This window comes from Haplochromis burtoni, unplaced genomic scaffold (assembly GCF_018398535.1).
Source record: "Haplochromis burtoni strain Fernald_Lab_line unplaced genomic scaffold, NCSU_Asbu1 Contig_69, whole genome shotgun sequence".
Lineage (NCBI taxonomy): Eukaryota > Metazoa > Chordata > Actinopteri > Cichliformes > Cichlidae > Haplochromis > Haplochromis burtoni.
In genome coordinates, this window is record NW_024582430.1 from 169041 (window position 1) to 193586 (window position 24546).

The 24546-nt window shown below is 47.2% G+C and overlaps 1 protein-coding gene and 1 long non-coding RNA gene across 3 annotated transcripts in view; one reads left to right on the top strand and one right to left on the bottom strand.

Moving 5' to 3' along the window:
* Nucleotides 1-24546, top strand: part of LOC102292251 — a 106209-nt gene that overhangs the window by 56956 nt on the left and 24707 nt on the right. Inside the window, exons 2-4 of one of the 2 annotated variants that reach the window (XR_001336362.2) lie at nucleotides 9932-10190; nucleotides 15816-15903; nucleotides 16105-16233. This is a non-coding gene — a long non-coding RNA (uncharacterized LOC102292251). Of the gene's footprint in view, nucleotides 1-9931; nucleotides 10191-15815; nucleotides 15904-16104; nucleotides 18772-24546 lie in introns of those variants that run through there. The other variant, XR_006054485.1, reaches the window with a different exon arrangement.
* Nucleotides 1-24546, bottom strand: part of znf536 (zinc finger protein 536) — a gene marked incomplete in the record, with an annotated part of 228150 nt that overhangs the window by 12261 nt on the left and 191343 nt on the right.

Sequence of the window (24546 nt, forward strand, 5' to 3'; positions counted from 1 at the left end):
TGTGTGTGTGTGTGTGTGTGTGTGTGTGTGTGTGTGTGTGTGTGTGTGTGTGTGTGTGTCTGTGTGTGTGTGTCAGTGTCTGTGTGTGTCAGTCTGTGTGTGTGTGTGTGCGTGGCAAAGATAGCCTACGTTTCACCCACAGCACCTGGCTGCAGCCACTGGAGCTCCACAGTATCTGGAAACGCACGACTTCAAATTTGAACACAGTTGCGTTGCACGGGCCAATCTCGATATGCTTGTGTGTACACAGTACATATAAGGAGTTTGAAATATTATTCTTTCTGGGTCACAAAATAAACAGATATTTTCAGGCGAGAATGTAGCTGTGTAAACTTCAAGTATGTCCTCGGTTTATCAAGACGTCACATATTTGCAGAAGTGCTCCAACATTTTCGGAGACGTCTGTTACCGACCAGCTCGATAGCTAACCGGGAGGCCGAGGGTCACTAGAGCCGGCGAGAACAGCGAACTCCCGGCACACCGTTTTCAACTCTCCCGCGGTTTTCACTACTCAGCTTATACATGATATATAAGTCATTTAGATAACTTAAAAATGTTATTGTTTGGCTTTTTTCAGTGTTTTATTTGTTCCTGAGTAAATTAGTTTGGCTGAGATTAAAGTTAAGCTTTATAACTGGACTGTTTTATTTAATACTGAAGTCTTACTTAGTCAGTATATTCTGAATTTCATATCCCCTGATGTAAAATGTTCTGTTCTTATTTAAATGGCTAACTCTGGAATAAATATAACATTAAAAATATTTAAATTCAAGAGGAAACATTTTCACCGGGAGCAAAAGCATGTTTAAAAAGCATGTTAATACGTGGAGATCCTGAAGGCTGCTCCAAGAGTGATCCGATTATATTTTAAATATTTGTTCAATTCTCTTCCAAACCCCAGCTGTCTATTGTGTCCGTCTCTAACATCTCACCTGTTTGTTATTGTTCAGGCTTGTGTGTATGCTATTTTTACAGAGAGATTAAGCTTGTGTTTTCATACATGTAGTGATTGTGGTTAACTGAATGAAGTGTATTCAACATTATGGAACAGATCATATATAAAATTGAATTTTGCCGGAGTGCTTAAGATACTTTTTAAAATGATCTTTTTTTTTTGTATTAAAAAAAGAAGAGGAGAAAATCTACAGCGTCATGTGTAATTTTCATTGTAAATATTAATCACAGTTAAATTAAGATGGCAACAAAAACTCTGCACCTGTGATGTCATCAAGTGCGCCGCTGTTCCAATTGTAGAACGATCGCGCTGCCTTCTTGCATTTTTGGTTAGTTCGGACTCCCGTGTGTACTTAAGAAGTCCGGACTTGCATACTTCAAAAACGGCCGTTGTTTTTGTGTTGCATCCTGTATTGCAACATATTAGACGTGTTTCCGGTTACTGTGGAGCTCCACAGTGGCTGCAGCCAGACCCTCTGTTTCACCTGCCATGCATGGACTCACTCACACACCCACAGCCAGCTGCTGATACTTTATCTATACACAGACTCACAAACACAGACTGACACACTCACACAGGTGAGCTGCTGCAGTCAGTCTTGGTGTGATTACTGATGTGTTTCCTGTCTGAGCTCCGTCTTTGTAAACAGATTCTTTTCATGAATCTGTGACTATTCCTGTTGTGAACTGAAAGAGGCGGGGCCTGAAGCTGTTACGCGGCCGGCGTCTCCTCATCTCTATCTTAAGACTGCAACAGATGGCAGCGCTGGCATCAGAACGCATTTAAGGACGGCGGCGTTTGGTCTGCTGCCAGCATGCTGTTCTGGGTCTGAATGTGGCCTCTGTGTGTCTGTGTGTTTCTGCATTAAGGGTGTTTTTATTGAAGTGTGTGTTTGGAATATATCTGAGAGGAGAAGAGAAAATGTTTAAGCAGTCACCACATGTGGAGGGTTTCACGTTGGAGTTACGAATCCCTGAAGCGCACATACACACGCACGCGTGTTGTCACGCTGCACTAACAGCAGGAAGCTGCAGGCTCTGTAGAGTAAAAACTTGCACGGAAGGATGGACTATTTCAGGAAGCGTGTGAGTGGACGGAGGAGGAGGCAGACAGAGGGTCTGTAGGCAGAGACTCACAGAAGGTGTGAGCAATTAAATGTGCTAAACCATCTGTCCAATAACCTGCACGCACACACATTACTCAGCAAACTGCAGCAACGCACGGGACCGCGACACAGCCACTCTGAGGACTTTTAACAGGTGTTCCCCGCTGACATCACCGCTTTCACTTTACTTACAAGTGCCAACAACTAACCAGATCCAAGGATAACACCACACAGGTCAGTGTGATGTTTCAGCATTGAGCTGAGATTCTTCCACCACCACAGGAGTACGTTCCACGTTATGAGGACGGTGGGCACCATTGCGTCCAGCAGCTTGTCACACGAGAAGTTTTCAGGCCAAAGGTCAGAGCTGGATCAGGGAAACATCTCTTAGTGATGCTGCTGGGAGACTTCCCATGATGCACTGATCGGTGTTCTTCTTTCCCACCATCACCAAACCCAACAGTCTGATGGTTGTGGTTCTGTCTGGTACTGTAGGGTAGGAACGCCAAACTCAATTTACACCGAGGGCCACACACACTGAACCAGTGAAACTACAGCTTCCTGATAATATCCACAGGTTTCTGTGTGAGTGGAGGCTGTGGGGCTCAGCTGGTGTCCAGTCAGAGTCCGATACGAGTCGAGGAGAAGCTCACAGCCGTGCTGAGGTGAGCTGTTGAACTTTTCTGCAGTTAGCTGCTGTTAATAGCAGAGCAGACTGTCAGAGAATAAACTCTGATGCGATGTGAGAATGTAATTAAACTTTTCAGGACGCATAATGTTAGCTTATAACCAGCTGCTGTTGTAGGTTCGTTGGCTCGTCGTCAGCTGTCTGGAGACGGGAGGGTTACAGGTTTAATCTGCTGATAATTAGGAATTCCAACAATATCTGGAATAAATGAGGAAGACTATGAGAGGGACGTGAGGAGAGAGACATCGTGAGGAAAAGATTCATGCACAACTGTCAGATATTTAGTTCTAAAGAGCATTTTGAACTTTAAATTAAAAGTAGCTCGTAAGGTTACTAATGAAACATAACCAGGTGGAACAGCGATGAGGGTGGAGCAGCTCGTCTACCCATGGGAGGGTTGGTGTTTGATCCCTGTCTGCTCCAGTCTGCATGTCAGACGTCCTCGGTCGGCTTGTGCTTGTTGTGTAAAACGCTTTGAGCGCTCAGCTCGAGTAGAAAAGCACCGTGTAAGAAGCAGTCCACAATTTAAAGATCCGATGTATTTTTAATAGATTCATTTCAAGTTTAACACATTCATTTGCTTGGAGATGTAATTACAACTAATCAATGTACATGTAAGAGAACCTCATTGTTTTTTTCTCTTAAATAACCTCAAATGAAACCAGGTAGGTTAGCGAGTGAAACTCTGAATTACATGAAAATAGTCCTTCAACGTTCAGGTAAATCATTATTCTTATATATAATATGTATACAGTCAGACCTCCCACAGCCCGCCGCGATCCTAAAATAAATATATTTCCATGACTTCAAACAGCCTGAAGGGAATTGATTGTTCTCTCCTTCCTCTGATGAATTAAGAACATTTCCCTCAGAGATCGGGCTTGTTGATAGAAAATTGGCCTGAAGTTTGGGGAATAAAGATTTGGTCTGTTTCCTAGCTTAACTAGAGAAAACCAACACACAAATAACACCAGGGGAGGCACTTAAGGAGAGGAGCTGTGGGGGGAGCGGGCGGAGGAGAAGGAGCTCTTTCAGCATCAAAGCCAGCTAAAACGTCTCCACCGGGGACCGGGTCCCCTGTTAAATACAGAACTGGATTATTAATTGCTGTACCAGTAGGACCTGTTAATAAGAACCCAGAATAGCTTTCTTTGCCTTCCTAATATTTCCGTGCTGCTTCTCTGCAGTCGACTCATTTTCTTTTTGTTTGGTTTGCTTCACTCACTCCTCTTTTGCCTTCGTCGCCTGCAAACTGGCATTTTCGCCGATGTACGTGCACCTTTCCCGCACGCGTGTACCTGGATGAGCTCTTCATGCCGACACACCTCTGTCACATGACTGGAGTAAAGCTGTCATGTGATAACAGGCTCACTTACAGAAACCTGTACCAAAGTTTTGACCACAGCGTCCATCATGTTCTTGTTGCCATGGCTTCAGGTGTGTCAAAGCTGCAGGTATCTGTGAACGAGCAGCGCCTGGTCGCTCCACAGGTGACGAATCGTGTCATGTGCCCGGGTTATGACATCACTGACACGTTTATCACCAAGCAGAGTTTCTGATTTTGATTGAAACATGAAAATAACCAAATCAGCAGAAAGAGTGAATCACAGAATCAATCAATCAATCAATCTTTATTTATAAAGCACTTTTCATACAGAAAAAATGTAGCACAAAGTGCTTTACATAGTTAAAAGCAGCCCACCCCACCCTCCAACTCACTCCCCACACTCTCAATACACATATATCCCCCCACCCACACACACATACACACACGCGCACACTTAAAGAGTAAAATTGGGCTGGGTACGCATGTGCCAAGTGAGGAAACACTATAACAGGGAGCCGTCTGCACCGGGAGCCGGTCACAGACCGCAGCCTCCGGGCTGGGCACACAGCAGGAGGGAGGCAAAGAAGCCCCCCAACCAGGCTGAGAGGACCCCAGAGACCCAGCAGCCACGGTCAATAACAGCCCCGGTGCAGAGAGCGCCCTCCGAGGAAACACTGGAGATATGACGCAATACGATGTATACAGGGTAAAGTGATAAAATAAATAAGAACAGGATACAATATAAATATAAATATAAATAGGGTAAGAAGAAGAAGAGCATGCAGTCTCCTGGATAGGTGAAAACAGGAAGTTCTGCTATCAACGCCTAATACTGAAGGACACCTGTGGCATCTGTGCCACGACCCTGACTTCTGAGCACGATGATGACACTCAGTTCATCCCATATGGACGCTCATGAAGGACTCGCTGGCGTCGCATTTCGCTGGCCTGGGTACTTAAACAGTTGGTGTTGTGCATGGACACGTTTAACCCAGACCTCTGTGTTTAACGCAGTTCTGCTGGATGGAAACATCTGAAGCAGAGTGAAGCAGCTCACACACCCCGTCTGACAGACGTTTGCACATTTCTGTGGTTTCTCAGCCTAAAGGCCAAACAAACAGGAAGTGATCAGCAGCAGAAGGAGACCCAGCACATCGGTGACAGATGCCAGCTCCTTAAACTTATCTCAACTTTTAGGTAACAGACTGCAGCAGCGACCAAGGGGAGAGCGCTTCCTACCCAGACAGTGTCCGCCACGCCCACGTTACAAACCAACCAGTGATTCTCACTGATTCACTGACAGAGTTCACCCTCACTTTCATACATCATTCAGTTTGGCTCGCACGTCTTCTTCTGTCAGCTTCTCCCTTTAGGGGGCGCCAGATCGTGTGCCTCCACCTCCTCCTATCCCAGTGTCCTCCTCTGTCACACCAATCCTCTGCATGTCCTCCTTCACTACATCCATGTACTATATTCACTCTGTCATGTCCTCCTGTGGTTTATCTGTTTCACTCGTTCACTGCATGTTTCTTCTCTGACTCACAGACACTTTTCACTTCATTGGTCCAGCAAACAAACTTCACCCACTCACTGATTTATATCATTTTTCACTCTGTGTGTGTGTGTGGGGGGGCTGTTATCCATGTCTCTCAGCAATAAAGAGAAAGAAAGGAAATAAAAAAAATGGAGGATTGATGGATATGGCGGCCACCTGCTTCTCACTCACACTTTGACACAAAGAGCAGCGGCGGCAGCGACTCAGCCACATTCATCCTCGTGAACTTTGTTTGACCTCAACGGAGCGACTGCAGCTCAAAGTTAGGGAACGTTAGAAAAGGCAGAAACATGCAAAGCGTGTATTTTACACGTGTAATGAAAAAATAATAATTTTTCTCTTTAAATGCAGTTTTAACCTCCTATGTAACTTCTAATTAGAGTCCCCGAAATTCACTCTGCACCAAAACTGGAGCTCAGACTTCTTGGGCGGTCTGTTTGTACTATTAACCACCCAGCTGCCATCTTGGGTCAGACAATTCCAAACCGTCTGAAGCATTAAGAGCACTGAGAGGACGAACCCACCTCCTGAAAACCATCCCCACACTGACACAGAGTCCCTGTCATACCCACGGTTAGCAGTATAAACTCAGACACCTGAACATTTCCAAGCACCTCATCTTTGCTCCCCTGGTGGGGAAAAACTTCTCAGACTTCACCAACAGGATCCAGAAACTTACGCTGGACGCAGATGAAACCGTCCTTTCACGTGGTTTCTGTCTTCACTTGCACACCTACAACCGAGGCAGTGGAGACAGTCAGAAAATGACTACAACAAGACCCCTGCTTAGGAAACAACCAGCTTCACCCCCGATCAGACCCAGACACTGTCACACCTCTGCATCCCCTCCACGTATTTTAAATACAACAAGGATTTCTTCAAAATCCTGCTCCCACATACAAGGTCTTAAATAATCAGGCCCCATCTTATCTTAATGACCTTGTAGTACCATATCACCCTATTAGAGCACTTCGCTCTCGCTCTGCAGGCCTACTTGTTGTTCCTAGAGTATTTAAAAGTAGAATGCTTCACCTGAGCAAGAGGCTCATTTTGTCATAGACATCTGTCCAGAAGAGTCGCCCCCTGCTGGGTATTATAAGGACTGGAGGTTTAAGAGTTCCTGCTCATGAAGGTTCGTCCATCTTTTACATACAGTCTGTGGTCTTTATAGGTTCCATTTCAAGGCGTCTCCTTGCATGTAGGATTTACTACGTGTGTGTGTGTGTGTGTGTGTGTGTGTGTGTGTGCGCAACACACGGTTGTGAAGTCATCTCGAGCTCTTTGTGTGGATATTCTGGGGGCAGGTAGCGTCAGTGCAGACTAAAATACTTTTTCACAGCGATCAGCTTGTAAACACGATGAGCTCTTCATCGTCTGATCCTGCGAACAGAATTATCCATGCAGAAGCTTAAACCCCCCACCCCTCCCCAAGTGGAGCTCTTATTTACCCCCTCTAAGCTCTTCCCTCGCTCTTATCTCCCTCCGTCATTTCCTCTGCTTCATCTTCCTCCTCTTCTTCTCTTTCCTGCAGAGGGAAGCCTATTTGTCCACTTTAAGTGAAATCACTCAATTCTTTCAGGAAGAGAGCGAGGAAGAAAGTGTGTGTGTGTGTGTGTGTGTGTGTGTGTGTGTGTGTGTGTGTGTGTGTGTGTGTGAGAGAGAGAGAGAGAGAGTCCACCTTCCAAATAAGTTCCATTAATCATGGGCCAGAGTCTAATGTAACTAATATTTTACAATTAGAGGAGACACGATGGAGCTGGGGGCCATCTATCTCCCTTACACCACATGATCATCGATTCATAAGAGCTGAGGAGAGCGAGGGAGGGAGGCCACAGTACACACACACACACACACAGATGCTGGGCAGGAAGCAGGAGGATGCACTGTCACATTAGCATTTAAGTCCTGCTTAAAATCATCCCCTTATTTTTCTTCATTGATCGTCTGCTGGTCACTTTTTGGAAACAGAACTGTGATTAAAATTCTCAGAGCCCCGAAATCTCAAAATTCTGCTGAGGAAATCATCAGAAGGGAAATCAGCTGAACCGCACAGACATTTTTTTGTTCTTAAGCAAAAATTCATTTATTTAAATAAAAGAATGCACGTTTGTGTAAGCAGAACTCTGAGGAACGAGTTTTTGCGCTACAGCTAAACCGCCGTGCTTTGGCGGGCTGTGTGGCTTCAACGTGCGCGAATGTGTTTATTACAGGAGAAATTTTGAACGTCCTGTTATTCAATTCAATTTTACTTATACAGTACCAAATCACAACAACAGTCACCTCACAGTGCTGCAGGTAGACCCTACAATAATACCCAACAATCACATGAGCAGTTCACATGTTTCCTTTAAGCCTCGGAGGCTGTTCAGCTTCTGCTCTCTGAGGTATTTACTAGGGGTGCAACGATACACAAAATTCACGGTTCGGTTCGATACTTTGGTGTCAGGTTCGATATTTTTTCGATACAAAAAAAAATGTTCATGCTTTTTTAATTTGTCATTTATTAAGATTATAAATATATATTTTCACTCAAAAGTACAGTTTTTAAATTTAATGTTTCTGAAACAACAAAGTAATAAAAAAATAAATCTATCTGACGGAGAAATCCCTCATCTTTGGAAAAGAGAGTTTATTACAGAGAAATGGCTCTTTCCAAAATAAAAGCTCTACTATAAGCTTCTTCTGGGCTATATTCTCAGCAGCATATTAAACATATCAGGTCCCCATAAGGAGAATCCTGTGCTAACGGCTGTCTAAATGACTCGGGTAAAGTTTGTAGCGTGCTTGCTTGTTGTTTTTGTCTGCTTCCACTTGTCTTAGCACTAGGATGATGTCGGGGTAAATGTGCAGTCATATTCGTTGTGTTCCCACTAGTGCTGTCAGCGTTAATCTGAAATGACGTTAACGCCACAACACGGCAAATCTCCGTTAACGAGCTACCGCGGAGACCAGTGCATGGGGCTAGACGGCCAACAAGTTAACGAGCTAACTGCGCTAACACACTAGTTCCCACCCATGTAATTGAGCATTGCGTGGCACATCCAACATACTGTTTTACTTTAGTCCATGACTCGCTTACCTTCAGGGTCATACGTCACATGAAGACCAAGATTCAACACAGACAGCATCGTCAGAAGGAAAGTTGATCAAATAAATTTAAAATTTTGTATTGTTCGATACATATGCGTACCGAACCGAAAGCACTGTATCGAACGGTTCAATATCGATACGAATATCGTTGCACTGCTAGTACTTACCTTTGACAGGTGTTCTTATCTTTACCCCACAGAGGTCAGTCTGAACTTCCTAAACACAGTCAGTCTTAAAATGTATGAACGCGGTGCATACTGATCTGTTTTCTGGTCTTACTGACCGCTCGCATCTGCAGAGTCTGGCGGTGGTCCTGTTTCTGCACAGCGGTGAAAACAGTTCAGTGTCACAGCACCAGCTCACATTAGGAAGAAGCTTTATTGTAAGGTAAAGACGCCACATCAGCATGTCACTCTGAAACCTTCAAACAGTAAACAGACTGAGACCCGGGTCACATGACCTCGGGCACTTGCTGAGTGGAGGCAGAGGTTCACAGCTGTAGGCCGGTGCTCGTCCATGCTTCAAAGTCAAAGCCAGAATCTTAACGTGAACTCTGGAGGTAACAGGAAGCCTCGCAGCGGCACGCTCAACAACCTGCACGTCTGCAGTAACCCAGACGTGCTGAAACAGAGGCGCAAACATCACTCCAGCTCACTGCAGGCGAGCTCACCCCAACGTTCCTGATAGAAGATTCAGTGTTTCCATCACCTTAGACACAAATCTGTCAGGGCCTCAAAAACAGACCTCTGTTTGTCTTCATCAAGTTGGAGGAAGCACCTATTCAGCACACCAGCACCAGGTGATCATAGACTAATACACCTTCACCTACAAAGCATGAACAGCAGTGGCCACCGTGTTTTCCTCCGTTCAGTCATAAAACTCTTCAGTTTTAACCTCGGCTCTCCAGCGTGTCCAGCTGCCAGACCTCGGCCGTCTCAGGTTAAACGTTCAGCTCAGGTGCATGCTCTATAGAGCTGCCCAGCGGGCCGGATTTGGACCTTCCAGTGTGCCGCTTTGGCTTTGCAGGTCATATAATAACAATAATGGATTGCATTTATATAGTGCTTTTCTGTTTAACGACTCTTATTTACAGGAAGGAGAAGCAAACGTCGGACAGATGTTAGGGTTCACAAATTTCTGATGAATTAAAAAAGACAACAAAAAAACCATTAACATGAATGCGTTCTTTGTCTTCTGTTTCTCATTCTCAGAGATCCTGATGGAGAACTCGCACCAACAGAGCGAGAGCTCATTTTAAAGGTACCATGGAGAAAGGACAGCACCACACCGAAGTGTGCCAGTCCACAGAGCATGTGCAGAAACGGCCGGCTTGTCCCAACAGCTGGTCTGTGGCGCCCTCTGGTGGTGAAAGTGCAGCGCGGCACCGTGAAGCCTCGGCATTAATGTGGCGGAAACAGAGGGAAATTACAGGCTGAGACGACGGTTCATCTGCAGGCCACCATCTGCCCGGTGACCAACCACACACTGCCACAACTGCACAGCGTCATCACACAACACACACACACGGCAGCGAAAATGCAAAAAATCTGAAGGAAGAGAGGCCGTTAAATGAGAGGGAAAGCTCGCTCTCTCACACACAGATGGCTTAATGTGTTCTTTAATCAGACACACTCACAGCTGGATATGAGAGCTATCAGGAAATTACTTGTTTTCACTGTGTGTGTGCGCACATGTGTGTGTGTGTGGCTTTATTGGGAACAGGCGTGGGAGCTTTGATCTCTTTAAAAGTGAGTCGGGCACTGACCCGGGCAGCCTGACCCTGTTTGGGGTCCTGCTGTGAGGCGTTGCTTCGGATCATCTCTGAGATGATGAATATTTGTTAGAACTGTGAGCGGAGCTGATCATCTTGGATCAATAATCTGATCGGTCACATGATGGAGCGCCTGGATCGTTCTCCTGGAGCTTCATGGAGCAGGTGAAGTGCGAGTGGACGCAGGACGAACTGCGTTTCTGTGGATTTTTACTCCATCAGCCGGTCAGTGCGCCCCAGGGCAGCTGTGGCTACAATGTAGCTGCCATCGCCAGTGTGTGAATGACTGAATGTAGTGTGAAGCGCTTTGGGGTCCTTAGGGACTAGAAAAGCGCTATACAAATGCAGGCCATTTACCATTTACCATTCTCTGGTTAGAGGTTTAGTGAACTGGAGTTTTGACTGTCTGAACAGCCGCCCCTCCTCAGCTCCAGAGGTGACACACCTGGATTGGTCTGAGCGGAGTTTCACCTGCTCTCACAGGCCCAAGTCTGGGTCAACACAAACCTGAAGGCCAGGCGTGTCGGCTCTAGCAGCCCGAGGACCCGACGTTTCTTTCTTAAAGGACGCCTTCATGGGTAACTAACCAGCACCATTTAGCGTCCTGATTTCCTGTAACACTTCCTGACTACTTCCTTTGTGAGAGGCCAGTCACGGTTTCCTCATAAATCTGTGTGCACGCTCTCAGTGAGGCTCTCGCGGCGTCTTTGGTTTTTGTGGTATGATGTTGATATTTGTAATGAAGCCACCTGCAGAGGTCAGCTGCGACCCGGTCCAAACTGTGACATGTGACCTCTGATGCTGTGTTAATGTTAATAAAATAACTTTATTAGAAAATGATTTTGACCCTGAAGCTAGAAGCTGGCCTTGGTATCAAACGTAGGTGAAAAGGAGAGCGTTCTGCTCTCACCTGTCCTGAGCAGACACCTGTCCACACGGCGCCTCCGAACTTTACCCAGCGTGCACTCTGTCACGTATCCTGCAGTGAATTATCAGTGAATTATCAGAACCAGATCAAACATGCTGGTTGCTCTGCTTCAGATGTGAATCGTCACACCGATGCTCAGAGAACAGCTTCAGCGCTCCTGCAGGCGGTGAACTGATCTGGGTTCAGTGTTTTCAGCCCTGAAAAATAACGAAGAAGCTTCCTGAAAGCTGAACGTTTCACTCAGGTGTGGAACATCAGCTGACGGAGGGGTGACACCACAGCGACAAACCCAAAGGAAAGAAGAAGAAAGTGAAACAGGAAGCAGGCGGGTGCTCTGTGACAATCCTTTTTTAGTTGGAATACATTTTATTTTTATTATAAGTACAGTTCAGTAGTTACAAAACGAAGCATCTGCCATGAGGATACAGCAAACAGAAAAGTGTGGAGCTCACAAGACAGGTTTGTACATCATACGTGGGGTGGAATGATCATCGGAGCTGGTTCAGAGATGAATCTTTACACGGCTGGAAAACAGAGAGCAAGGTCGGAGGTCGCTTCCGAAGCGCCTCGAGCATTTCCTCCTCGCGTCTCACTCTCACTAGTTTGATTTCGAATCCTCTGTTTTCAAAGATTACTGCCATCTACATAAATCAAAGAAACAAAAACGGGAGGATATACTGCAGAGAACGATCAGCCGGGCTCAAGCAGCAGCAGGCCTACGCTGAGGGTCGGGGTCAGGGGTCAGCATACAAAAGAAGCCACAAACAGTAAACTAAAAAAGAAGTCTTATAGTTGGACTGTACATACCGCTTTAGACTTTTCTCTGGGTTCACAAAAAATGACGTAGAAACATTTCACAATGCCAAGGGACACACAAACACACACCTTCATTTAGTTAGTTAGCTAGTTTGTACTGTATAGGTTGGATTTATAATACTGTCACAGTGCAAAATACTCGGGAGATCGAAACGAATCAAAGAAAGAAGAAAGGACGAGTCCCTCTATGCATAATGATTCTGTATATACGGGGAGGGGGCGGGGCAAATATGTCTGCAGCACAGGAGACGATTGTCATCTTTTTCCTCTTTTTTTCTCATCGGTAAATGGACAAGGCATTATTCATGTACAGTACATATGAAAATCCAAAGAAAATCAACCCTACGGCCTACGGTCGAGCACAGCTACGGAGCTTTGAAGCAGTAACGGGGACGTGTTTCTAAGGCTATACACAATAAGCATTTTTCCAGTTTTCTTTTTTTCCTCGTAAAGTAAATACATCGAAGCGTCGTCTTCAGTAGTCGGTAACACTGTGCAACAAAGATGGTGGCAGTATTTTACACACGGCCGCAGCTCCACAGGACGCGGCGTTTGAAAACGCCGCCCGCTTCTCAAACTGTTGCCTCTTGCCGTCGCTCTCTCGAGACGGCGGCGGCGGCGGCGACAACAGTACGGTACAGAAAAACAGACGGAGGCAGAGGGAGGGGCTGAACCTGTACGCGCGCATCATCCTCGTGCCACCGTCGCCGGGAGGCGTGGCCTGCGGGCAGCCAGACCTCTGCATGGCGGGAATGTGCAGATTTAAAGTTTACACCTTAAAAAAGGACACAGCGTCTCTAAGCTGAGGAATGTTTCAGGGACACTTACAGGAAGTGCTAACAGGTAGTTTCATCCAAAGAAAACAAAGAAGGAGAAGAAGAAGAGAAGACGGGGTCGGGGGGTGGGGAGGGCGCTCAGAGCGCCAGAGACAAACAGGAAGTCCACTGCATTAGTGTCCGGGAGGCTGTGAGAGTCATTAGGTCCACGTGGCGCCGCTCTGACGGTAGTTTGTGTTTTCTCATCTTAAATAAAGTCTCTGATATAGTGTGTCCTTCGTTAACCTTCATCCTCTTCATCACCGCCTCCATCCTCACCAGCGTCCGCTCGCTCTGGCGCGGCCGTTACTCTTTGTTTACAGCGTGGGCGTCGCCTACATTATGGTTGTTAGGGTGGTTGTTAAGGTCGCTGTTAAGATGGTTGGGGTCGAGGGTCAGCGTGGGGTCATGGGTCATGGGCTGGTCCTCCTCTCCTACCCACAGATGCACTACGGCCAATGAGAGAACAAGAGGCAGGTTAGCACCACGGACCCGCACACACACACACAATGTGGTTTCATATGTTTGTGGGGACATAATGCTTTCCCTGGCCCCCTATCCCAACCATGAGAAATGAATGCCTGACCCCAGCTGTAACCCCAACCCTAACCCCAGCTGTAACCCTGACAATAAAAACACGTTTTGAGTCTCAAAAATGTCTTTAAACTTATGGGGACCCGGATTGTGTCCCCATAAGGGCTGCTGGTCCCCACAAGTATAGTAAACTTCCAATTTGTGGTCCCCACAAAGATATGAATACACGCTCACACACACACACGCACATGGACAAACATGGTGTGTAACAGTGACGTCCGCACGGCGGTCAGCTGGTCGCTGAGGCCACACAAAGATGGACGTGTGGACGTACACTTACAGAGTTATAAGAACAAAGAATATGATAATAATTTGTAGTGTTTATATTCTGTTGTTGTCCATTTTATATCAGTCTGGAAGCTGAAGCTGGATGAACTGAAGGAGCAGGGTGGGGCTGAAAGGTCCGTCTATGCACTGGATCAGGTGGATGTTACTTTGTGCAGGATTCATTTTCCCTCAATGATTTTAGTACATTGTTCACACCTTCAGAATAAATTTAGAACAATTATTAAAAATGTCCCTGAAAACGCATCACCACACGGTCTCCATGGAAACATCTGTTCTTTATTAAAAACTCATCCAGATCTGCTTTGATGGAACATTTGTGTTACTGGGTCAAAGGTCATGGTTCAGTCTGACGTGTACCTGAGGATCTGTCCTGGATAAGAACCGTGCAAAGAGCTCCACACATTCATTTTGAGCCTCCATCTATAAAAACAACACGTGGTCTTGATCCTGTGAGCTCTGTGCACGTGAGCAGCTGTCAGGCAGGACGTCACATGATCACTGCCTCACGCACACACAGTATTCATCAGTCAGGATGCTCAGATTGGACAACTGAAAGTTTTCTGGTGTGCGTGTGTGAATGCAGGTCCTTGTACATGATGAATGTGAGCTGGACTGAGCAGCATGTGAGGCAGTTTCAGCTGTTTTATGGGAAACGTGCAGCAGGCAGGACAGTGACACTGTTAGTGTCATTCTGTCCAATAAACAAACACGTGGGTATCAATTTAATCTTTTTTCTTTTCAGTACTGAAGTTCTGAAAGATTTTCACTCCCCGGCTCTCGCGCACGCTCCCCCGGCGCTCGTGCACTGTTGATACATGAACGGCGCAGTTGCTCGGAAAGATTCGGCCTCATTAAGATGTAAAACAGACGCATCACCTTCTTTTCTGCCTTTCTGCTTCCTGTGAGGCTGAAGCATGAGCGAGGTCGGTGGGTCGACCAATCGGCTGTTTGTTTCCTCCTCGCGCTGCTTTTTTTTGTCATTTTGGGGGTTTGGGACGATGTCTTCGAGATTGGGCGCCAACACGTTTGAGTCCCGGCAGCGCAGGCCTTTCACGCCCAGCGCCCAGCTCAATAAGTGCGACGGGAAGTGTGACAGTGGCGAGAAGCGAAGTGAGTAATTGCAATAAAAAAAGTTTTATGTCTCTGTGATACAGTAAGAAATGCATAACTGTAATTAGGTCCCACAGCAGAGGCCACTAAATAATACAAGCCCCCCCCCCTCCCGGTTTTGCACACTTTCATTCCCTCAGCAACTTCTTTGAAAATTATTTTGCAATAAAACACCGCTGAGCACATTTGCATGTCATGTTCTTTTAAAGTGGCGTTATGAATCTGACAAAACCAAATTAAAACACGGCTTTATTTGAGCTGTGCTTTCACAAGTATGGAAATGGATATGAAAATGAAAGGAAGTGCCAGCATAACAGAGGGAAAATAAAGAGCTAATAACATGATAAAACATCTCTTAGATTCAGCAGCCAGTAATAACTCTCAGACTGTCTGCGCGGCGGGAGGAGAGCCCAGCAAACTCACTTCACGTGCTTCCCCGCTCCGCGTTACAACTGCAACCAAACAGAACCGTCACACGTACACGTCTGCTCTGCGCCACGGCCGACGGCGCCCCGCTTCGCTTCTGCAGCTCACCTATCTGCACGTCCAACCACGGCAAAGAACGACACGTATGGGACACCTACTGTGGAACTTGGTGCTGCTGCCCTGCGTGGCAGAGAGACTTAACCGTGTTCAACTACTGTTCATGACTTGTTGGCCTGTAATCTCTCAGACGTGCCTCTCATGAGTCATATTAAGTCATTGTGAGCCAGAAAGAAGATTATACATCCTGTATAAACGCTCACGGACGTGACACGTGTCTGTTTCTACAGAGACGGCAGCACAAACTCCAACAAGTACACATCACAGAGTGTAAGGATGCTGAAAGAGGCCAAAACCACTGGACTGATCTTCATGCAGGTTCTCATTTCTTTCTTTTATATAAATCCTGCTGAGTACAGTCTGTTTACCAACATCAGCAAACACAGTGTAGTACTGCTGTGAAACACTGCCCCCTGGTGGTGACAGCTTTAGTTACACGCTGCTGAAGATGAGTTTACTCACACATCACATATGCAGGAATCAGCATCTGCTCTAACACAGACTTCGCTTTCTTTTCAGCTCAGCTTCAGTTTCAGATGATTTCTGGTCGACTGTGTGGGTTTGTGTTCACTCTCGGTCACGTGGACCTCGCGTCATTAAACACACGAAGCGACATCTCCTCAGAACGAACAAAGACTGACACCAAAGGTATTTTCTGCACATTTTATTTGATTTTTCACTGTTTTTAAACCTCACAAATAATTTCAGCTGCTTGTTTTTTTCTACACTCTTTGAACCGTACTTTTATGTGCCTGCAAAAACACAACACTCATTCTTGTGTGTGCACTCACGCTGTGAAAGGTTCATTCTGTAAAAAAAAACACAACACTGGTGGGGGGGAGGGGGGTTTCATGTGTCTACCCAGTTGTGGGCCAAATGGTCTCATTTTTGCTGTGCAGGACAGCAGCGTGATACTGAGCAAACCAATGTCTAAAAATAAAAGTACAGGACTCATTTAATGTTAAAGACAAAGTAACAGAGGTCCTGTTAACACCTGCAGCAGACAAATGTGAGCTTACACTGCTGCTTCTGACTGGCTGCTTAGTGATCACATGATTAGAGGGGCTGTGAGTCGAGCCTTCACCTCCCAGTGGCCCCTCCTGAGCCAGGGAAAGACCCGGATCATGGCTCCTCACTGGTGTCATACCCACCTGCAGCCACACGATGGCGATCTAAGACCAGGAAATGAGATGCTGAAGTGCTCAGATGAGGGAGCAGAGCTCCAGTCGCAGCATGGACATTAAACACACGAGACATTAAATGCGATCCCAACGAGAGGATCCGAGCTCCGACTGTGGGTGCCAGGTCTGCTGTGAGAACAGCCCACACCTCTAAAACGAACCCAAAATAAAGTTTCCTTGTTTTCAAGCTTCAAAAAGTGTTTAGTCTGTCCCCAAGGGCACTTCCTGCCTTTGACTTCCCTGTAAGGAAACTTCCTGTAACGAGCTCCAGATTAGGCCCCATATTTGATTTTCACTGTTCATTAACTAAGCCACCTGGAATGTTATTATTTAAGCACGCTGCTCCTTCTCCCCAAACAACTGCCGCTGCGAGGGGGGAGCGCTTTCCCGGCCAACTTTATAGATTTAGCATAACTTCCCTTCACAGTTTTTAATTTCCCATTCGGGTAGATGGCAGATGCACCTCACAGACACAGAAACCTGCCCGGCATTCATCTCTCACATGAATGCGAGTCTTATCTGTTTGTTTCCTTCAGACAGTCTGCCGTCTGTGGGCCAGCGCACCTCGCACACAGCCCTGCGCCCGCCCCACAAACATCACACACAATCTATACGTCGGCCCGAGCCACCACAGCGCCCTCTTGTGGCACGCCATGAGGCGGCACCGGCGGGAGAGGATCTGGGAAAGCTCAACATATGGTGTGAGGACACACAGCTCCAGGATCCATCTACTGTTAATACATGTGTCATGCTTAACAGAATGGATAAATGGGGGGGGCAACGGCACGGTGCTGCACTGAGCATGTGTCGGGGAGTACACGCCGGCGTGGGTGTGTGTGCGTGCGGACGAGTGTGTGTCGTCTCAGAGGGATCACCTGACGTTAACATCAGCCTGCAAAAATACCACACGCATACTTATGCACACACACGCACACTCACACAGACACACGCATGTCAGGTATTCATATCTGAAATCTGACTTAATGCTTCCCGAGCCCCTGACCCGCCTGTAAGCCTGTCACTGAAAACACATTTTCAAAAATGTCTTCAAACTTGTGGGGACCAGACACGCACATGCACACGCATGCAGACACAAACACGCACTCTCACAAAGAAACACACACGCGGCTGCTTGTCTGTTTGAGCTCAGAGCATTTACATTTCTCTTTGCTTTAGTGGGAAAAAGTGAAAAAGGAATAAAGGTCACGCAGCTGCGTCACACTGAAGATGAAACATTTTCATGTCAGCCTCACAATTAATGCAATAATTCGTCCGAGCTCTCGTACTCATGTTCACGTCCACGCCGTGGAGGAGGCGGGATCCCATGTAGGACAGGTGTTATTCAACACCCACAGCGCTCAGCCAATCAGAAGAAAGCTGGCTTTCAGGAGGAGGAGCTAAAACGGCTGATTCCAGAGAGAACATGAGCTCCAGGCCTTGCAGAAGCGGCTCTGGATCGTGTTTTTTTGACCCTGAGCGGGCCTGACAGCGACCAGCCCGCCTGTGAGTGTCACAGAAAGAAGGCTTATTCTGAACTGTGCAAAGTCGCCCTGCGAGAGCTGAGCAGGAAGAAATGGGCTTGGCACACTGGGGCGTGTTCGGACAGGTGACCTGCGTGTGTGCATGCGATGCTGGCGGTGGCTCTTTGTTCCCTGTCGCAGGCTTCCGGCCTCAAAGCGGCAAAGAGTGTTATCGTTGGCAGCGGCGCGCCTCATTGTACAGCCCGGCATTTCTAAATATGTAAATATGAGCAGCAGCAGGCTTGTATACACCGAGGAGGAGCGGCGCAGGAAGTGAGCGCAGCCCGCGCCCCCCTCTGCCTCCAAAATTGTATTTTTAGATGGTTTTAATGAATACAGGATGTTTATAGTTACCATTCCCTGTGATTCGCACAAAAGACTAGAAAAATCCACACCGCCACCCCTCCTCTTCACCCTTCCCACCTTCCTCCCCCTCCTTCCCCCGATCCCTCAAAGCACTACTAAAGAAGCAGAAGAAGAAGAAGGAGGCGGGTGAGGAGAAGTGGCGGCAGCTTGTTGTGCTGCGCTCAGATCCTTATTAGACAAACAGAGCGTGGCGTTGAGGTGCAACAAAGAGTGACGCCGGCTCGTGCGCGGGCGCAGCGAGAAGGTTCCTCATCGAGCGACTTCAAGGCAATTTCTGTTGTTCCTGCGATTTAAAGCCAGAGCTTGGGGGGGGGTGATTAGGTGATGACTCCATGGCAGCTTGTTTTCTTTTTATAAACTCACTCAAACTCTGAGCTGACAGGATGGAGGGATCCAGAGGAGGAGGAGTGAAGATGGAGGAAGGCATGATTGCAGTTGTGTGTGTGTGTGTTGGGGGGGGGCACAATGAAGTGAGCGTTAGTGGCCTCTTTCTATCTTTCGCTGTCTGTCTCCAAAACTGTTTCTGAGGCTAAAAGATTGCCGGCGTGATAATACCTCCGCTGAGCAATTTAAGCCCAAACACTCTGATGCTACAATCTGTCTTCTCTGCCTGATAGCGCTTTTCTCTCCTCTTCTCTCCAAATTACTTTCTTTCATATCTAATTATATTTGCTAATGATCTTATAAGAGAATAATGGAATGTGCTTGATCTATTACCTTTTTTTTCCAATACATAAATACAATGCGGGGGAAATGACTGCTGCAGACAGGAGGAAATGTTTTTTTGAATGTTTTTGATGAGAGGGAAAATGAAGCTGGGAGCTGCAGGGTCATTAATGGGCGATGAGCGCAGAGGTCATCTCTCACATTCTCTTTGACATTTCTCTCATCTGACGTGCACGAACCGTCGCAGCCTCGTGCACGCTCTCCATCCGCTCATCTACCGCCAGCCTCGCTCGATCGCGCTTTTAATGGAAACTTAGTTTGGCAGCATGTCGGCGTCACAACTTCGTGGGCTGAGTTTAACCGTGTCGGCGTGGTCGCTGTGTTCACTCCGCAGCACCATCAGTGCTCCCGGCCGATGCCCTGCAGACACATAGCTGCCAATCACCAACCTCCAGGTAATGACTGTTAATGGTGCGAAAGGCTGCAGCGGCACAAACGCACGTGTTAAACATGTTGCAGCGTCGGCTCTGACGGTCGTTCGACTTTTGTTCGGTTTAGTTTTCAAAAGTCAAACTTAAGGTTTTATTGGTTGCCGTGGTTACCACTTTCTTTCAGTGTGCAGGTCAGATGTGAGACATAAACAGAATCAACATAGATGCATCGGTGTCGTCTCTTTGGCAGCGAGGACTTCCTGCAGGACGCACAGGAGCTCACGCTGCTTCCTGATTGGGTGGTGTGGTTTGAATCACATCACAGAGCTGCACACAAACTTCTTCAATCACATAAAACCAAAGCAAAGTAGATACAATAAGTATAAAAACACGCCGGCTGGGGGACCGTAAGTAGGGCCTGCCATGCATCAAACTGATGTTCATGTTGCCACCACTCGTGCACCTGCTGGTGGACAGACGTGAGCGTCCGATCGTTTAGTGCCGTATCAGTGCCGAAGCTCCGAGCGTCACAGGTTACACAGACGGACGTGCTGCCTCAGCCTGAAGACGAGATTTGTGCAAAAACTAAATGAACCTTCTTCTGGTTCTGGCTTCTTCTCCCTGCGTATCTGCGGCTCGGGCTGCGTGGCGACACCTGCTGTTCGGGGCAGTACTGCGGCCTCTGGCTCTCTGGGAAAAATAAATGTGCCCCGCTTTAAACGTCTTTATCTGAGCAGCTGTCGTCTCTCCGTTACCAAACCTCTACCCTGTCCCGTCCACCCCTCGCCCCCTCCTCCATCCTCCCCTGTTATTTTTCCTCCCTGCAGGCCCGAGGACAAGCCGAGCCCTGACAGGCACTCTAAACCCCCGGCATTAATGGAAGGAAATGGCATTCGATCCCTGTTTGATCTCCTAATCATTTCTGCTGAAATGATAATTAGTGCCCTTCCAATCCTCCCATAGAGGAGGAGAGAGGGCCGGTGGAGGCGGCGGGTGGGGAAATACATAAATAGAAAAAAACTCTTGCTTTTTAGCCCTCGAATAACATCTCTGTCACCACGCGGAGCATGTTAGCATCCAACAAGTGCTGTCCTCCATCACACATCCCTGCTGCCACACACACCGAGACAGGCCTGGAGACTGCAGTCTGTGATTCCTTTCAGCTGACATAATCCTGATTGATTCGTTCAGCAGATAAAAACCCGGTCCACTTCTGCCCTTTTATGGGGGGGGGCTGCAACATAATACGGCCTTTTATTCAGCGACAGTGTCACATAATGGTGCAGGAATGTGCAGAAAGGCTGCAGAGCGCCGAGAAAACCTCGAGCTGAGTGTATAAACTGGAAAGAGATCCTTTCACTTGTTTCAGCAACACGGACGGCCGAGCTCATCGCCAAACACCGACACCGAGCTTACCCACGCCGAGGCTGGAGGCCGAGCTGCTGCACGATGCTGCTTTGACTTTGATTAAAGCCCAGCGTTGGGGTTTCCTCTGCCTTCTGATCCACCCACTAACAAACGCACTGCAGGCATATCACAGGACTTTTACTTATGCTAGAAGAAGATGACGACGACAAACGCAAGCTAAGATAAAATGCGATTTACAGTATCGGAAGTTTTCCTGCAGCCAAGACGAGAAACACGAGTAATAAAGTAGAAAAGAACTCAATGAAGAAATTAAACAAAGTGGTGTCATTCAAGAGAATAAGACAATATCCTTCCATAACATCAGGGTTTAAGCCCCGCCCACACTCACACTGAAGTCTCAGCCCTACTTTCCTAACTAAACATAGAAGAAGAAGAAGTGGAGGTCTGAGGGTCGAGCTCTGAGTGATTCTGGTGCTTTAACCTGTTCCTCTCACATCACCTTCAGTAAAATCTGCCTGAGATAGCGGGGTCTGCCATCATCATCATCGTCACCCTCGTCATTGTCACCATTAACACCATTATCACAGCTGACAGCTGTGAGTACACCAGAGGATACCTGTAGTCTCTTCACAAATGGAGACAAAGCAGTAAACGAATCAACCAATTAGCCAATCAGCAGACCAGCAACTCTCAGATACAGATATCTGGTAAACTTCCTGTTTCTGCGAAGCATCCACGCCGACACACTGTGCACTTTAATCAGCCTGTTCGTGACGTTGCCTACAGAACAGCCACAGATAGACAGGTGTACGTGGATATATGGCCACATGGAGGACCCAGCCTGATTTTCGGCCCCTGCGTGAAGCGATACTCTGTGCAGCGTCAATGATGCTTCGTGACCTTCAGAGTTAGAAAATGACTGAGCGTTTCCACGTCTCTGAGCCGTCTCATTGTGCCGCAAACATCTCGCCTCTCCTCGTTTAGCAGAGCCCCAAACAGCAGACAGCCTCCCCGAGAGTCCACTGTATTAATTGTAGGCGCTAATCTGCAAGCCGTGGCCCTCCCAGAAGTGGACAGTGTTTTCGGCAGCAGCTCAGTGGCGGTGACATATCTGGTTACTAATTCGGTGTGGCATGAAGCCAGATGGGAGATGGGAAGGGAGCAGGAGTCTGCTCATGTGCCAGCGAACCCCAAAGCAAAGAAGGAGAGGGATGACACACTATGGAGGATGTATGTGGATCACCGGCACAAAGCGAAGCAGCAAATGGGACAATAGTATATAGGCCAGTAAGCATATATAGGGCAGCAGTGCTCTGCTGTGGTGTGTAAAAACTGAGATCAGAAAATCAGATCTGCCATTAAACACTGGAGGGAAAGAAAACAGAAGGTCCACAGGTACGCGTCACAGAGTAACGATCCCAGAATACTCAGATTACTCTGAAAGTTCTTTGTAATTCATCTGCTTAAATAGAAGTCAGATGGACGGTTGGACGCAATAGGAGCTTTAGCCTGCCTAATGAGTTAGAGGGGGGCTTTGGGTGAGCCCTCTTTCCGTCCTGTCCTGTTCTTGTTTCTGTTTCTTGCTGTATAAATAAAGTCGTGGCGTTCCCAGCACTCCCATGGCATGCTGGGACCTCTATGGAGCGTCAAGAGGACAGAGAAACCGCAGGTTTTAATGCCTCCCTGCTCTGAATGTGGGCTTTGTTGGTCTTTAAATCACTGCTTTCCTGAGAAAATCAGTGTTCTCAGATGTTTGTCTGCATGGAATCACAATTTTTTTATTTTTATTAGGAAATAACCAGATTAATAGGAGTTAGATTAAGCTAGGATTACAACCATATCCTGGATTACTGAGCTCCCACCTGCTCTTCATTGCACATTTCTTGAGGCCTGTTTTTCCCACAGCTGCAGGTTAATGCAGCGTTCCCGTTTTGTGCTCACAGCTGTACAGAATAAAGGAATATGTGTCTTTAATCATAAACTCACATTACATAAATAAAAGCACACTAAGAAAGGGCTTAAACAAACTGTTATCATGGATCCAAGTGAGGCGTCGTTCATGCTGCTCCTTCTCCCTTTTTTATTTTTAATATTCAAACATCCAATAATAATCAGACAGACATGTTCATACACGTCTCTACACCTCCATGACCTCCTGATCCGGCTTCTCTTCCAGATTTCTTTGCTCCCGTCTTTGTTTCCATGAAGACAGAGCCGCTTTGCAGCAGTTTAGCATTGCTAATAACCCGTGTTTCTGTCTGCACACACACACTCAGCTTTTTGATGTAAAGAGATAAAAAAGTGAGAAATTAAAAAGTGGAGCACCTGGCTGATGTTTCGTGGCTCGCCGAGGTCTCTGATGATTCAACAGTTGCTGCTACAAACATCTGCTCGCTGCTCTTAGCAGATCTCAATTAAGGCTCACGCAGCCCGGCACGCCATGCCTTATTTATGAGACGAACAAGGGGAGGAGGCCAGAGGTCTGAGAAATCCCCTCGCACAGGGAGGAGGGCAGAGGGGAGGGGGGGGACGGAGGTGCCAGCACTGGCTGCACTTTAAGAAAATAAAAAAGAGAAGCGGTGGCAACAAACGGCCCCGAGCCCTTCCTCATCTCCTCTCAGAGAGCGAGACGATGAAGACGAAGGAGTGTTGATATGATTATGTAAATGTAAACAGGATTTCCTGCCGACTCGGAGCCGCTCCTCTCTCTCTCTGACCCGTTCTCCTTGCAAATCTTCCATTTAAGACGAATTCCCCTGGGGAGGCCGCTCTGCCGTTACTTAACGGGATAATTATGATATACGAAACCTTTCCAAGTTCACCCCCACTCCCACACCCCTCCTCTCCCTCCCCAACCGCTGCCTCCATTCCTCTCCGTCTGTCTCAGGTCTGTCCTCTGTCCGGGACCGCGAGGCCCCGCCCCCGATTGACAAAGCGACTTCAGACGCTGCTGTTTGTTTTGGTTCAAAGCTGAAAAAAGTTATAGTTTTATGATGAAAAACAGTGCTGTGAGAGCAAAACTGTAAACAACAGAACCTCTGTTCTGATTTAACGTGCACACACTCGTGCACACTTTGGCAGATCCATCCAGTAACCTCTGACCTCTGCAAGGACACGTTCCACACCAGCTGATTTGATTCAGCGCATTTGTTCCTAAAATGTTTCTCGGACATCAAAAATAATCCGAATCTTTCCCAAACGTTCCTGCAGGACGACGCTAAAAATGCCTCTGACGTCATTTACGACCCGCCTGAAACTCCCCGAGTCCTGACAAACGCGACCTGCGGCCAAACACGCCGGCGTGCTACAACCACGCAGGAAGCCCACAATTGCAAAATAAAAGACGTGACATCGCGAAATGCTCACGGTGGCTGTGTCAACAGTGTGATTCATGCATTCGTCTGAAACAGACTCTGACCTGGACTGTCA